The following is a 16,484-nucleotide window of genomic DNA, read 5'->3' as shown; positions in this document are numbered from 1 at the left end:
TAGAAAGTAACCTACCTAAATTACTTGTTCTAATAAGCTACATTTTAATACATGTATATAAGCTCCCACACGACCTGCACTGTTTGAGGTAATCTACTTAACATAGACAACAATAACCTACTTTATCAATATGTATATACTCAATCTGAAACCTGGTTAAACAATATTTTGTACAATAACATAATAGTAATCAACCAAATAACTATAAGAAGTCCTGTATTTACACTGGTATTTGGGACCTGTAGTCATGGTAACAAAACATGAAATCTTGATTTTTATTCAAAGTACACTTCCTCTTGGAAAAAATAGCATTATTAACCCTTTCTCTGTAGACATCTTTTTCTGTGCATGTAACTCAAGGTTTTAGTGAGTTACATTTAAAAGTTGATTAAACTATTTTAATTTTAAGATACACTAATAAATATACATAGCTCATAATCCATATTTTAATAGAATACAAGTTTAAAGATTTTACTTTCAGAAAGCAATATTTAAAATAGAAAAACTAGAATTTTCTTGTGTAAGAATTTCAACATTTTCTCTCAAAGCCTTTTCTTCTTTAATTTATTTACCACCTCTCCAAGAAGTAAAAAATAAAATTTAATGTAAATCACTTATTATGATATAATTTCGCTTAGGCATACTATAATTTTTCATAGCCTTTGATATTACTTGGTTCCAGAGACATCAAATCAAATCCATCTTGCCACACCCACCTGCGACATTCTCTTTATTAGAAATTACCAAAAAGTGTTTGAGCCACTCAATACGGTGTTACTTAAAAACCAATAGAAAGCCATGGTTTTCATCTGTCAAGTGATTTATCATATTGCAATATATCCTGTAAATATAATTTCATATTTTACTTTCAATTCAACCTTGATTGCCATGGGAAATGCAATGTGTAAAATAGGAATCTCTTTAGTTTAGTTAGGTTAGATTAAGTAAAATAATTAACACTGTTACTACTAATAATAATAGGCCTGGCATGGCCAGGTGGGTTAAAGCGTTCGACTCGTAATCTGAGGGTTGCGAGTTTGAATCCCTGTCACACCAAACATGCTTGCCCTTTCAACTGTTAGGACATTATATGTGACGGTCAATCCCACTATTCGTTGGTAAAAGAGTAGCCCAAGAGTTGGCAGTGGATGGTGATGACTAGCTGCCTTCCCTCTTGTCTTGCACTGCTAAATTAGGAACAGCTAGTGCAGAGAGCCCTTGTATAGCTTTGCATGAAATTCTAAATAAAAATAAACATAAAAAAGGTAGTATTGTGATGCAAAGAACTGAAATAATACTGTAAACAAAATTTTAAAAAATACCAATAACACACAAACAAACAAAAACTAATAATAATATTTTAAAAAATGTTCATGAGTAGCTCGTGCATAATGGAATTCAAAAGCATAACAAGAGCTGCATATTTGTCACATGATTTACCACTTATTAAGGCATGAATAGTAATTAGTCAGGGGTTATTAAAGGCACTAAAACAATAAAATTTAACAATGTGTGTACATTCACATACTATTATGATCATAAAACTATTTAGTATAAATATAAGTAGTTTAATATCATAATTTGAAGTCCTGTTTCTTTACTGTTTCAGGGGTAACACCAGTAACAAGGCTTCAGGTTTAGATATTACACAAAAAAAAGTTTGTAATTTTTGAAACTAAAAAAAAAGTATTTTTAATCTAGACATGGAAATGAACACTCAGACTAGTATACAGAAATTCTCTATTTATATATTTATACATATGTAAGTATTCATAGATAAATTTTTAGTAAAAATACTCCATTAAAAATATTATCTTTGGTGTGCAAAAAACTTATGTTTACTTAAAGCCTGTCAAAATGATATGAATACATTGTAATACTATAACAAGCACAGAATAATTATGAACACATTGTAATACTATAACAAGCACAGAATAATTATGAACACATTGTAATACTATAACAAGCACAGAATAATTATTAGGTGTAATAATTATAATTATTACACACACTATGTTGTTTGTAAGTCTGTCTGTGAGATTTGCATGCAACTTCCTCCTTCCAATCCTTATGGAAACAAGATGGCTAAAGAAGGTTCATTCCAAGACAACTGGTAGGAAGTCAAGTCTTGAATATATGACCTTTTAGTCCATATATGGAACAGGCACAGCTGTGACAGCACCAAAGTACGTAGACTTGGCTGAGGCTGAGGTGTCAGTGAGCTCATTCCCACATGTACTGTCATGGCCAGTTATCCAAACAAAACTGTATGTTAGTGGAAGATGAAAAAAATGTTGTTGCTGTTTAATATTGACAAGAACAGGATGGAATTTAATGTGATTCCAGAGCTAGAATCACAATCATTGTACTATTGTACTATGTCATCCAGGGCAAGGTAAATGGCATACAACTTGCAAGCAAATAATAGTGCAAACACCGAGTCACAATAAACTCTGGGACAGTTCACAGAGTTGCCTGATTTTTGAACAATTTGTGTGAATCGGAATAGAAGAACGGTTCAAAACATGGTCAGCAAATAGAAGACAGTACCTTCCAACCAGGAGTATCTACCATCCTCAGATGACTCAAAGAAAGGTCACAGGTGTGGATGGTAATAAGCCATGTTGGGATAATGCTGATCAGTGGAGATAGCAATATCATACAATGAAATGCCCAATTCAACCAACTGTCCCTGCATACAAAAGCCAAAAGGAAAAATGACAGATCATTTATTCAGAAAGAGCAAATGGTGGAGGTTAAGAAGAGGTTTGTAGGATTTGGTGTACAAGCTTTGGACTGAAGAAGTGAGAAAACCCCCATGCAGAGCCAAAGCCCCAGATGGTGAATGGGGTACAGCATCTTCAGAGGTGAGGTCCTGGGAGAATCATAAATTCATAGGCCAATTTGGATCAAATGCAAGCACCTTGAGCACAGAACATTGATCCACTCGCTTAGAGGTGGAAGAGAGGACACAAAAGATATTTAGTGCCCTTGTACACTTGACACATAGCTGTTTGATGTGATGAATGAAAGAAAGCTTATGATGAAAAATAAACCCCAAGAATTTTGCCTTAAGGACCATGGGAAGAACAACATCACCGAGAGGGAGCTCAAGATCGAAGAAGACAGAAACAAGGTGTTCTCTCATTGTTGAAGTCTTCTGTGATCGTCAGTGTTTCAAGTCGAATCAGGTGGTCCAAGATGGTTGGTTGGTTCGTTGGTTGATTTAATGTTTTATGGCACAAAGCAGCTAGACTATCTGTGCCAAATGTCTGGTAAAAGGGTAAAAAATAAATTAAATGTGGTAAAATACATAAAAGGAAATGAAGGTAAAAACAAAACAGCAATTAAAAACATAAAATGGCATAAAACCAATGTTGACATCCAGTCTACAAAGTTGTAAAGGACTTTCTGTAGCATAATGCTAATGATCATAACCTGCCAGGAAGACCAACAGGTAGGTACCAGAACCACCACCGGTCACCTAAAATTGGTCTTTCCAGTCCTGGTTCTGAGTTATGTGTCATTATAGCCAGTACCAAAAGGTAAAGTTATAAAAGTGTTAAAAGACATCTGTATAAATTGGAATGGAAAGATTGTTCTAAAGATATTCAGTAAATAAAAGACAGTACTTCCAATCGGGAGTATCTGCCTTTTTCAGATGACTTAAAGAAAGGTCACATTTGGGGACTGTAATAAGCCACGGTGGGATGGGCTGACCAATGAATTCTGTAATGTTATCCAAGGACAGACCCAATTAATCCAATTACTCCTGGATGCGAAGGCCAAAAGGAGCAATGGCAGATCATGTGCTCTGAAAAAGTATGGCCCACTGAGGAAGGAAAACACATCCCACATTTTCAGTCAATGCAGCATTTTTTATTTAATTTGTTTTCGAGTTATAACAAACTAACACATGCATCATTTCAATGATTACTGATATTCCATTTCTGCCTTTACTTATGCATCATTAGTAAAAGAAAATGGTATAACTTGCATAAGTGTCAAGGTTTCCCCATTTAAACCCATACAGTTCCCCTGAAGTATATAAACAAGCTTTTGATACATATAAATATCATAGGTCCCAAAATAAGACACTGATAAACTTAAATTATAATGGTTATTCTAAACAGAATAACAGAATAAATTTGGTTATTCTTATCAAATGATGTATACTTTATACCATACTCTTCTTACTAAATTAAATTTTTATTCACCTCTGAAACTCTTCCAACTAATATTACAAAAACTAATACAATAATTAAGTTTTATGCAGAATGATACAAAAATATTAAAATGATTAACATCAACAGTATAAATATTTAATACTAAATATTAAGCTATTTGTTAGACCTCAGGCATGAAGCAAGAACATCATAATTCATGGTTTAATTACAAGTACTAAACTAACAAAATTCAAATCATTAAACTACAGAAAAATGGCCCTGTAAATATTATAGGCAATATATGTTGGTCTTGGAGGGTATATTTATTCCATAAATTGTTTTGGGTGAATCTAAGATTAACTGATTATTTGTGAGACACTATTATCAGTACTATACAGTTAAACTACTTTGCTTGAAACTTAAAGTTATTAGGATACCAAACAATTCCACAATATTAAATGGGTGTTATAATGAAAGATTTTGTTACTTGACTTTGCACAATTGCCTTTTATAAGTTTGGAACTTCTGAGTCAAAAGTATGAAACTACTATCATGATAAAGTATCCAATTAATTGTATTTGTATCTATCACACTTCACAGCTCGTCAAATCACCATGCCACTGTATTACTATTAATATTACGTATTAACGTTATTCATTTACTCATATTATTGTTAATATGGTATTCTTCACCAACCTAATTCAAATTCTCTTAAGTCTTACTCTTACTTGGTGGCCTGGCATGGCCAGGTGGGTTTAGGCATTTCGACTCGTAATCTGAGGGTCGCGGTATCGAATCTCCGTTGCACCATGCTCGCCCTTTCAGCCGTGGGGGCGTTATAAGGTTACGGTCAATCTCACTGTTCGTTGGTAAAAGAGAAGCCCATGTCTTACTGAATCACTATGTCAAGTTTGGTGCTCTTTTATCAATAAATGTTGAAACGTTTAATGAGCAGATGCACACGTATAGTGACGTTTATTTAAATAGAAGATGAAGGTTCCAACTCACTCCTCAAGCCATCGTACGTCACTCTGTCAAGTATTTTGTTGATTGGTTACGAAATGAGGAAACGTGGAAAGAAAAGTTATTCAATGATAGTTATTGTCGTTTATTGATAAAACAATGTATTACGTAGCAATAATTAAAAAGTAATGCTTAGATATGAAAATATGTACACATTTATGAAATATAGTTACTACATGACAAGTTAATGAACGATAGCAAGTAAAATAATGAGATTTTGAGAAATAAAAATCTCAGGTAAAATAAGTAGAGCTTGATATTTTTCCATGTTTCCTGAAGGAATAAAGATTATACGTTTGAGTATTGGTGGAATCGGACACAGAATTCCAGTTGAAACGCTCTCCAAATGTAAACTAGGCAGTTCACTTACCACTCCAGCACGTGAACAACATTGGTATCTTCCTGAAGATAAGAAATATCAGTTTCAAGGATGTGGGACCATATTCCCTTTCTTTATTCATTATATAAAGACATTTAATTATTCCTGAAGACGATCAGAGTATTAATACATTCATACAAGGAATTAAATGTTGTGAAACTGAACCAGCAGAAGTTCTTTTATCACCAAAGCTTCTTCAAGATCAAAAAGAGCGTGAGGATGATTTCATCAGCTGCATTGATAAAACATTAGTGTTTCAGACGGAATTTACTGATCGTGGATATTTAATGACGATTCACGGTTCAAAGAAAAGTTTGATGGAAACTTTACCAAAAGTGAAACCAAAGGCTGACAAACACTTTAAACATCTTGGATGGAAGGTGTCCACGTGTTTTAAAAAGTATATGTTTGTAAAGGCATTATATAATTGTCTTCTGTTTAAATCTGTGTCAAAACTAGGATACACCATCACGTGTTCTTCTGAGTGGCGCAATAAATCAACTGAAAATCTCACTACCCAATAGTCACTTCATAGACAACGCATCATCCGGGAAGAACAACCAAGGCCAAACATGACTACAATTAAAAATGCTGTTCATCGTATCATAAAGAGATTGAAATTTTGGAAAACATAAGAAGTATATTTTTAATTTGAATTAGACTTAGTAGTTACTACTTTCAACTTTATGTGTACTAATATTAACCAAATTAATAGTTTTTGCTCATGTTATTTGAGAACAGTACAATTTCCATGACTACTTCCTTGAAGTTCATAGCTTTGTGTGGAAAATTTATTTTGATGTTAAAATCACTAATTGAATAAACGTTTAAAAACAAAATTATGTGAAATTTAAATAAAGAAACAGTTACGTAATTCTGCTATTCCTCATTCTATGTTGGTGTAATGTCTTTTTTGTATCTGTAGCTTAAATAAAGATTCTTTTGAAAAAAAACACGTGTGTGTGTGTGTTTCTTATAGTAAAGCCACATCGGCTATCTGCTGAGCCCACCCAGAGGAATCGAACCCTTGTCTTTTTCAGTAATATTGTGACGTACTGAAAAGGTATGTTTTAATAGATGATTCAGTTTTAGATTGTGAAAGTATGATTTATAATAAGTACAATAATACACATTGAAACTTACACAGATTATTTCTTTTCATTGGATCTACAGTATCGCTTTACAAATAGTAATAGTAACGATCTTACATGGAAACACCACAGTTTAGTGGGTACGTTTATTTAAATTATTTCTTAGTTATTCTTGGCGTTAGAAATTACTTTTCTGTCGTATGGAATGTACACATTATTTTCTTTTTATCAGCATAGCACATTTAAATGCCTACTAAACAGCCATATCAAATACAAATATAAAGTCAAAGTGTTATTTAAGAGATGATTGGAGATTCTAGTTTTAGTTAAGTGAAACGTTAAAGCCATGAAATGTTAGCAGGTACTCTGTTTTCTTATGTTAAAAATACTGCTTCCAAAGTCGAAGCACACTATGGAAATAAAACCCTTGTATTTAAATAAACAATAACTATTTTAGGTAAATTCTTTCTGACACAAATTTTAGGTTTATATTCACAGAAACATTTACTTTAAAAAATGTAATTACATTATTTTGAAAGTTACGTAAATGTTATCCTGCTATTCCTCATTCTATGTTGATGTAAAATAGTTGAGAGTTCTAGATTATGAACTGTCTGAGAAATATAAGATCAGAAAGTAAATATCGTTATCTTCCACGGTTTATGAGCCCTGTTCCTGGTTACCTATTTATAATAGGTTTTGAGGAATTCAAAACTTTGTTGGTACGTTGACTGTTTAATATGAACTGAAGCAAAATTTCCAATAATGGATTCAATTGCGTTTCACTTTTATCTTTTGTTTTATATTTAAGCATAAAGATCTATATGTGTGCTCTGCTCACCACAGGTATCAAAACCAGGGTTCTAGCAGTGTCAATACGCAGCACAACTATGTGTCGATAGTGGTCTTTATCTTTCATCTGTTATACCTATTTTCATTGGTGCTGGTCTTGTTTGATGTTTCTAGCTCATAAAAGAAGACTTTCTTCCAACAAAATTGTTAACCATTGGTCCTGTGAGTAGTTAGTTGATTTGTTTGTTGTTAAGTAGAAACATATATACACAGGAGACTGTGTAGGATCTATGAACAGACATTTAGAACAACATTTTCATTTGTAAATAATAGATAAATACTACACCAGAGTTAAAACATGTAAATACAAAAGTGGTCAAAACAGTTTAAAAATGGAGAACGTTATTGTACGTCAGTCAAATTAATTCTGTGACAAAAAATATCAATGTTTGTTGAATGTGTTGACCACTGTAATTATTGAGCATATGAAATCCTTTTTTACAACGAGACTTTTAAAACCTCATGGTTTTTCGTGATGTCTACCAATTTACTCTAAAAAGAGGCATATTTTCAACGTTAAACCTAAGTTTCAGTTGAATAATTTCGAAACTTTCGTCGGGACAAATTTATTTAAGAAATAGTTTTGTTTAAATGAAAGTTAGTTTATTCATGAGTATTGATTTTGATATTCAGTGAAAGATTAATCTTACCGTTTATTAGGTAACTATAGTTGTCAAGTATTTCGTAGTATTATTGTATTGTGTTTAAAGTTTTTATGGACACAAGCCATTTCCCACATCTTTGGTAACGTCTTGGGCTCCACATTGACCACGAAGAAAAACTAGTTATCTACAACATGTCAGCCAAAGAATTCGAAACACTGTCAAGAATCGACCTTAAAGAAGAGAATGATTTCTTGAAACATACAAAAAGGTTGAGAACCACTGCAATAACAGTTCTGTGAGCCACTTTTACTCACAAGCTCTCCTTTTCTCTGACATTAAAATTTATCCATCACGTTACGGATTTACTATTATACATTTATTTAAGTTTAATAAACGTAACGTACATTTGTAAATGTGTATTGCGCATGTCCCAACTGTTTCTAAATATTTAGAAGATTTTCGAGCATAAGAATCTACAATGTATGACGTGTGTAATAATCAGTGATTGACAGTATTGTTGTCTACCGAACTTTCTAGAAACTATGAGCTATAAAAAGCTATCGCAAAAACGCGGGAAAAAATAGTATGTTGATTGGTGGAGCATAAATCAACAATTGTTGTCTACCGAACTTTCTAGAAACTATGAGCTATAAAAGCTATCGCAAAAACGCGGGAAAAATAGTATGTTGTTTGGTCGCTAGAGTCAGTACACTATAAGCTTCGTAAGTTGTAATGGGATCAACGTCGTAAAATCACAGAATTGTACCAGGAATATTTATAGATTTCGAACATTACAATCCATTTAACATAAGTGAATTAACTTATGACGTTAGTATTTCTTAGAGGACATTAAATATCTTCGTCGGTAAAAGTTGCCTTGTAAGTGGTGCAAGGACAGCTAAGAATAAAGGGCAAGTTAACTTGAGCAAGGTATAACAACATCAAGTCAGAATTAATTCGCTAATCGTGGACCTGGATCATCGATACAATATTCAATTCTGAACCAAAGAGAGACTAAGTTATTTGTGAGTTTGTAAAATTTATATAAATAAATCATTTATTTGTAACAACCATTATCATAAATTGTAATGATGTTTGTTTGTTTTAGAATTTCGCACAAAGCTACCCGAGGACTATCTGTGCTAGCCGTCCCTAATTTTGTAGTGTAAGACCAGAGGGAAGGCAGCTAGTCGTCATCACTCACCGCCAACTCTTGGGCTACTCTTTTTACCAACGAATAGTGGGATTGATCGTGACATTATAACGTCCCCATGGCTGAAAGGGTGAGCATATTTGGCGCAACGAGGATGCGAACCCGCGATCCTCAGATTACGAGTCGCACGCCTTAACACGCTTGGCCATGGCGAGTCTAATGTTGTTTGTGTATTAAAGTTTTTAAGGTTTTGTATTTGATATATTTTATTGCAGAAAGGCTAAAAAAATGAATTAGTTGATCCAGTATTACAAAATCTCTTATGAAAGTAGTCCACAAAGTCCATGGGAGGTTTATTTTTGAAGACATCTTTTTTGTGATGTTGTGATAATAATGATAACTTAAAGTAGAAGACTGAGAGTTAACCTCCAGGTTAAAATGCAAATGAACAAATATTAATAAAACAAATTATCTATTAAAAATTATGACTTTTAGTTTGCAACAGTCTTGTAATGTTTAGTAAAAATCTACCAAGTTGTGTGAATATACACTTAATATATTAGAAGTTGCCATTATGAAACATTTACCATGGAACAATAATCTTATATCAATATATATTAAAAGTTACAAGTTTAGATTATAATGTTGTTTTAATGAGATTCCTTGACTGTTTTCAGATTATCTTTTTAGAGTTACCTATACACAAATTAACTTTCACCTTGTGCAGCCCATATTATGTGTACATGTAATTTTTCATGTATCAAAACATATTTCCAACTTCTACAGTGTTCATTTTGTGATATACTGTTAACAAGATATTAATAATTTCACACATATTGACAGAAGTACTGAATCAGTTTGTTTTGTTTCTTTCAGGAAAATCTTCTCTTAGATGAAGAACAGAACTTGAAACAAATAGATTTGGGTTTATTATATTTGAATATTATAGAAAATTTGAATATTAGTAAGAAAATAAACATTTTATTAATATTGTAAAAACTTCTAAGTATCAAACATTGTACTGTCAGTACAAATATTTAATACTAAATATTAAGTTATTTGTTAGACCTCAACCATGAAGCAAGAACATCATAATTCATGGCTTAATTACAAGTATTAAACTAACAAGGTTAAAATAATAAAACTTTAGAAAAATGGTTCTGTAAGTATTATAGACAATATATGTTATTCATATACTCAGATTATTGTTAATGTAGTATCACTACCACTGGGATTCTTAACCAACCTAATTCAAATTATCTTAAGTCTTACTCTTACTTAGTGGCCCTGCATGGCCAGATGGGTTAAGGCCCGCATAATCTGAGGGTCGTGGGTTCGAATCCCCGTAGCACCAAACATTCTTGGTGGCGAGATGTACTCATTCTCGCCCTTTGAGCCGTGGGGGGCGTTATGAGGTTACAGTCAATCTCACTATTCGTTGGTGAAAGATAAGCCCAAGAGTTGGCGGTTGGTGGTGATCACTAGTTGCCTTCCCTCTAGTCTTACACTGCTAAAGTAGGGGCGACGAGCGCATAGCCCTCGAGTAGCTTAGCGCGAAATTCAAAACAAACAAACTCTTAATGATTACTACATTTTTATCACATTATTACAACTTCCTTCGCGCATTATTACTAATAACTTACAATATGTACATTCACAACTTAAAATTATAATTAAATCTAAGCCTGGTTACAAGAGGCCTACATATACATAACAAGTTGGTGTGTCACTCAAGTTTCCAGATAGCTAAATTTGGCTCGAAATCGAATAAGACATCCAATTTCATTCAGTTCGAATCGGATTCTGAGTTATAATCTATATTTTCTTCAAAGTTTAAGTGTTAAATATGTCCGCATAATGAAGATATTCTAGTAATAGCAGATTAATAATATATTATTGTGGTGATTTATAAAAAAAATAATTAACAAGAATCAAATGATTAACGCTAATTACAAATTTCAATGACTACACTTACAAATAAACCTTGTTACTAAGCTTTCAATTACTACATTCGTTCGTTCGCTCTAAGTGGGTATTTGGGTATTGATGTGAAATACCCAGAAAGGTCAGATGCCTCTTCCTCCTTCTCGAACGTTGATGACGTTCAGGGTTTGTTAGTTGTTATAGCTTTGGGCTAGGCCGATAGAGTGTAGCACCGTACTGGGGCCCGCTTCAGGACACAGTCCATGCATGGACACGAAAAGAAATTTTTAAATATTTTTTTTGTTTGTTTGATTTTCATTTCAATATATTTTTTTATATGTTCCTTTTCTCCATAGAGAAAACGATACTACTATTAGTCGTAACAATAAAATAAAATTAATTAATATAATAAAAATATAAGAGAATTATAAAAGAAAATTATGAAATAATAATGGAAAACAATAATTAAGTGTCTTGTGCGTAGGCCCCAGTGGCTCAGCGGTATGTCTGCGGACTTACACGCTAAAATCCGGGTTTCGATACCCGTGGTGGACAGAGCACAGATAGCTCATTGTATAGGTTTGTGCTTAATTCAAAACAACAACAACAACTAGTGCGTAGTGGTCAGCTTGCGTAACATTCCTTAAATACATGTTAAAAGGGGAGAGGTATTTAAGACTATTTACATCATGTACGTGGTATCTGTCGAGATCACACATTAAGTTATTCTTAGGTCAATCTTATTATGGCCTAGCGCGTTAAGGCGTGCGACTTGTAATCTGAGGGTCGCGGGTTCGCGCCAAACATGCTCGCCCTCCCAGCCGTGGGGGCATTATAATTGTACGGTCAATCCCACTATTCGTTGGTAAAAGAGTAGCCCAAGAGTTGGTGGTGGGTGGTGATGACTAGCTGCCTTCCCTCTTGTCTTACACTACTAAATTAGGGACGGCTAGCACTGATAGCCTCGAGTAACTTTGTGCGAAATGCAAAAAAGCAAACAAATTTCTTATTTGTGTGTAGATAAAAACAGAAATTTTAAGCTAGAGTGGGCGGAATATTTTACATTCACCGTTAAAGGAGGTAACTCTTTATATATTACCTGCAACGTGTTACTCAGTCATTACAAAGCCAGTAACTTGAAACAACACCGTGAAAAAAATCACAAAAACGTATCGTCTGATTATCCACCTAAATCATAATTACAGATAAAACAAGTTAACTGTGTTAAAATCATCAATAAATAGCCAGCAGACACTGTTTACAATGTTCAGTAAGGAAGTTGATACAACGACTGAAGCTAGTTTTGTTATATAATGGAATATTTCTCGTACTAAACGCCCATATTCTGATGGTGAATTTGTTAACAAGAATACAGCTGAAGTTACTGCAGTGTCACTTTCAAATAACACAAAACTTCAGTGATTAACAGCACAACCAGTAGCTAGCTTCACGCCACACTAAAGAGAGACGTATCTCCCAGATCAGTACTGAAGTCGCACGCAAAATAATTTAAAGAATTCTCTTGCATTCAGCTTAGCCCTTGACGAATCTACAGACATACAAGACAACTCACAACTGGCGGTATTCGTTATGTTTCCTCTGATGTAACTGTGAAAGAAATGTTGGACTTTCCGGCACTAAAAAAAACAACTCGTGGTGTTGACATTAAATATGCGTTTGACAGAACAAATACTGATATTCCACTGGGTAAACTCGTCAGTGTGCAACAGATGTAGCACCTGCAATGGTGGGGAAAAAATGAAGGATTAATTGCACTTATGAAAAGTGATCCCAGCTTTACAGAGTTTCTCCCTGTTCACTGTATTATTCATTGTGAACATCTGACAGCCAGGTATTTCAAGCATGATATATTGCTTGATTTCTAACCAATACAAACTGAGAAAGACAACAATAAAATGTAAGCATAATATTATTAAATATTTGCATATAGTAACTAAGGAGACGAAATCTTAAAGTAAGCATCGAACTGTGCGAAGAAAGAACTAAATTTCATAGTCAAAAGTTTCTCACCTTGCATTTCATGGGTACTTCGACCAGTACAATTTGTAGATACAACATTTACAAACAAAATTTCCAAAGGTAATAAAATTGTAATTAAAATGTGTAAAAATATTTATTATATGGTTCAAAGTTTCGCCGGTTCAGTAAACACTGTAGGACAGTGGTTCCCAACCAAATAACATTTTTTGTTGGCCATGTAGAAACCGGTTTATGCAAATTTTAGTTTGTTGTAATATTTTTTTCTTTTCCAAATGTTTCGTTTTTGTTTATATATCATTACAACTAATTTTAAAAATTTGTTTTGACCACCTTCACCTTTATTCTTAAATAAATAATTACTGTTAGGTGTTCGAGAACATATTAAAATTTTTTAGAGGTGCGGGCCATAAAAAAGGTTGGGAACCATTGTTGTAGGATCTGAGGTCGCAGGTGTTCAGTGCTACTGCTCATCCATTTTATGTCTGTCGAATTTCGCAGCATATGTGTATGAAGGTGTTATTTGTGCACTTGCTCACAAAACTTACTGTTCTCTTGTTATAAAGTTGTCAAGTTTTGAATGTGGTGTTAAATTTGTTTTAGTTTAGACAATAACACAAATGCAGTAGGCCTAACTACGTATTTGCCTACAAAACTACACTATTTCGGCTACCGTACGTTACTGTATAATGTGCACATGCATTTTACTATTTATTCATTAATGTTTACATTTTTTGTTGTATTTCTTAAAACATAGAAAGTAAATGAGAAATACGTTAATTTCAAGGGCTCCATGAATTATAGTTTAACACTCCTACGAAAATTGGGGCCTAATAGGCCCCAGAGCAACTTGAAAGGTTACTAATATTAGGCTAATAATTTTGTATTTAAATGAAATTGCCATTAACTGACCCTATCCCTTTATATTTTAAGGAGCAATAATATTTTGACTTTTCAGACATTTGCGAAATAATATTTAATTTTTTTTTTAAACATCCACTAAGGGTATTTTGGGGACTGTTAGGCCCCAGATCAAAAAACATAAAAATGACTTTATTTATTTCCTGAATAATTCTAGAACAGGCCTGGGCAACCGAAAAAAGCAAATTATAGTAAAAATATATTAATTTTACAACTTCTTTTCAAAAAATGGATATTTAGAATAATAACTCTACTCCAACAATAATTTTAGACGGTCCTGATCATTGCCTAGTTTGCCCACGCCTGTTCTAGAAACTTTACAGAAGTATTTAGAATATTCTAGAAGAATCTACAAATCCTATATATACAGGAGCTGAAATCGTCAAACCGTGTCAAAAATGATATCTCTTGATAAGCTGTACATTTACTGACAAAACCATCCGACGATGAAAGTGAACATGATAATTTCGAAGACTACTTTGAAAGTTGTGATGATGATCCTTCTGAAGCCGAAAATGATGAACAAATCGCTCCGTACCCTTCTGAAAGTGAAGAAAGTAATCAAGAAGATCTTACTACGATGCCAGTGAACGAACTTTTGTCCAAAGATAAGAATTTTAGTTATTCAACAACACCTTCAAGGATCAACAGGAGAACCGCAGCTCTCAATATATTCAATGGGAACCCAGGCATTACAAGGCAAGCTGCTCCAAGAGTCTCTACACCATTCGAAACATGCAAAATTTTCATTTCTGATAATATGATGGAACAGATCATTCACTCAACAAACACCGTCATGAAAGAACCAATTTTTGAAGAAGACCTCTGGAAATGGATCGCAGCTAATCTTTTCCTTGGAATAAGCAAATCCAAAAGTACATCGATAGACGAAATGTTTTCAACCGAATTCGGTTTGCCATTTTTTCGAAAATTGATTACACAAGACAAATTTTAAAAAATGGTGTCGAAGGCAGGTGTCGACCCTCTCGATCAACTGGTGAGATATTATACAACAAAGAGGCGATCAAAGCGCTGGTCAGTCTGCATATTCTATAACATTCTAGATTTTGCTGCGTACAATGCTTTCGTTCTATACTCGACAAAACATCCAGAATTTCTTCGTCAACATAAATCAAGAGCCAGAAGAGAATTTATACGGCAATTGGTGCTTGAAATCAAAGAAATTTACTGCAAAGATAATGACAAAACAACCTCATGTGAACCGCCTGCAAAGAGGACGATGCCATTTGTGCGGCAGATCAAAAGATAGACAGTCGAAAATTGTTTGCTCAAATTGTAAAAAAAATGTTTGTCAGAGCCATTCTAAAGTTGTTTGTAATGAATGTTGCTAAATCACTGTGTTTCTATTGGAAAAAATATATGGGGCCTGATAGGCCCCAAAATCACTTTAGGGAGGGAACTATTTTTTTAGTAGGAGTGTTAAAAAACCACGAGTATCACCCAATCTTACACTTTGTTTTTATCACTGTTAGTAAACGTGTATATCTTTAAACTTTAAATGCTTGTTTCTTAGCAGAATCTATTTGTTTACTTTAATATAATCTTAAAATATTTGTGGTTCTGTCTATTTTTATATTTTATATAATACACGCATATAGTGAATATAAATAAATATATATAAAAGGTTAAAGTCGTATGTACAGAATAAATCTACAGACGATAAAAAAACTTGTCACATTTAAGATCTACACCGACAAATCATCATACACGTGATCGCGAAAAAAAACCTTTTATTTATAATCTAGGTACAATTTCTTTATTAGATTTAAAGGATAAAATTTCGTTTTCATCACTCAACTTTGAATATCTTCTGAGTTTTCCCATTGATACTGCTCACTTATCACTTTTATTTTTGTATCATTTCCTTCTCTTTGGCGTACGTCATTTCATAACAACAATTGATTCAAGAGTATAGTTACACTTGAAACCAATACAAACTGTGAAGAAAGGCAACAATAAAGTTAAACCACAAAATTACTGAGTATTTGCATATAGTAACTATGGAGACCAGACATTAAAATAAAAGCCGACTTTGAGAAGAAATAACAAAATTTTATAGCAAAACATTACCAACCTCACATTCCACGGATATTTCGACCAGTACAATTTGTTGGTTTAAAGTTTTGTATGAATACTTTTATTGTATATTTACATAAGATGATTCTAAAAATCTCAATCAACTTCTTGAAATAAGAAGCAAAAGTCAGACAAGTAACATTCACTTTACTCTGCAACCTGTGAGAGGCTTAGCAATTAGAGTTAACAAGTACTGAGCTGTTTTCGACAATGTCATACTGAAAAATTTAGAAAAATTGGTCATTTTTTAAGATAAAAATATTTTACAGTAATTAA

This window comes from Tachypleus tridentatus, chromosome 1, assembly GCF_004210375.1.
Source record: "Tachypleus tridentatus isolate NWPU-2018 chromosome 1, ASM421037v1, whole genome shotgun sequence".
Taxonomy (NCBI): domain Eukaryota; kingdom Metazoa; phylum Arthropoda; class Merostomata; order Xiphosura; family Limulidae; genus Tachypleus; species Tachypleus tridentatus.
This window is presented reverse-complemented; position numbering follows the sequence as displayed.